Below are 1,629 nucleotides of genomic sequence, written 5' to 3'. Positions count from 1 at the left end.
TTAGGAGAACACGAAGACAGTGCCATCTTAAGGCATGAGCTTACCCGGGCACGGTCCAGAGGCCTCAAGAGAAAAAGAACGTCACAAAAATAAGATCTGGTTGAAATTTTCAAGAATTTGCGTGGTAGGGCCTCAGAAAAATCACTTGGCCCGGGTCCCGTGATGCTCTTAAGACGGCCCTGCGCGAGAGATCTTTTTTGAAAATGAAACTGAGCATTCTATTCGATTTTTTGAACACCGCTGAACAATGTTTAGAAAACCTAAGCCGCTCGTCAATGAGACATGTTTCACATCTTGACCATAAATGATTTATGAAACGATGACAAGAGAAAGTTTGCATGTTTGGTCAACATGAAATCCTCAAATGTTCATGAAGATTCTGTGTAGTTGCAATGCAAAACTTTATGCATCTGACCTTGCAAACAAATACGAACTGCAACAATTTTCATCCTCTCTTGTAACACAATGCCACAAATGTTAAATAACGTGTAGAAGTTTATTATTATTATTATTTTATTATTATTCTTTGAAGAGACGTTTCCAAATGTTGAGACAGCATTGAATCATCATTGACAACATCACCAATATCAAACTTGTAGAGAAAGATCATTCTTCTCATTAAAGATGATAACATCATCAATTCGTTCAAGTTTCTTTTACAAGAAAAACTATCATCCCCCCTCCCTTAGCCATAGCCCCCAAAAGGGTCGGGGCTGATAGGTAGGGCCGCAACTAGATGCTTGGTCAGCCGGGGCAAACGCGCATTCAGGTGCCCCCTTGTAATGTTGGAGAAGTTAGAGGGGCAAGTTTGTACCCTCCCCCTTGTCCGGGGCACCAGACCCGCCGACCCCTCCTCCCAGTTGCGGCCTTGCTTATAGGGCCCCAAATAGGCGGAGAGATAGACTTGGAAGTCTGGGGAGGGGGCAGGGTGATGATGATGATGTCAATTCATATATACATTAGATCAGTCGACTTCACCTTTAATGCTGGGCTCCCCAGTATCTCCTCCCGTGAGGCTCCAGCCCGAGAGACAATTACCATACATTTTTTTCCATGCTATAATTTAACTATAAAAGGGCCGTGAAAAGTCTGGCTTGGGGCCTACCAAAGATCCCAGCGTATGGGTCCCGCCAGAGCCGCAACTAGGGGGGAGCAGGTGGGTCTCGTGCCCCAGGCGCTGGACCAGAGGGGGAGAATTTCATTCTGAAACCTGTCCTTGAACATTACAAGGGGGCATCAAAATGCACGCTTGCCCCGGGTGACCAAGCATTTAGTTGCGGCCCTGGGTCCCGCTGATGGATGGGGGCCATAGCTTTATGTCCAGTATATTGAAGCTAAGATAACATCGATGATTTTGCTCATATGGAGAGTGAGAAAAAAGCAGCGTTTATTGTAAGATATTGCATGGAAAATTTTACATTACATTTCTCATTTAAAATAGTGATATCCTTTTTTGATGTTTTCACAAACAGCATGTATCTTTTGCCCAAGGCACCCATCAAGTTAAATTGAGATATGGGGTCATTCAACTATTACGTCAGCATCGATGGGGGGGGGGGTTGGTTTACGATTTGCTGACTTTTGATGACGGGGAGGGGGTTCGGATGATGCTTACGTCATCAACCACCC

The sequence above is a fragment of the Pholcus phalangioides genome, unplaced genomic scaffold, assembly GCF_987345545.1.
Source record: "Pholcus phalangioides strain wild (caught in Gottingen) unplaced genomic scaffold, Ppha-v1.0 ptg000022l_1, whole genome shotgun sequence".
NCBI classification, from domain to species: domain Eukaryota; kingdom Metazoa; phylum Arthropoda; class Arachnida; order Araneae; family Pholcidae; genus Pholcus; species Pholcus phalangioides.
This window is presented reverse-complemented; position numbering follows the sequence as displayed.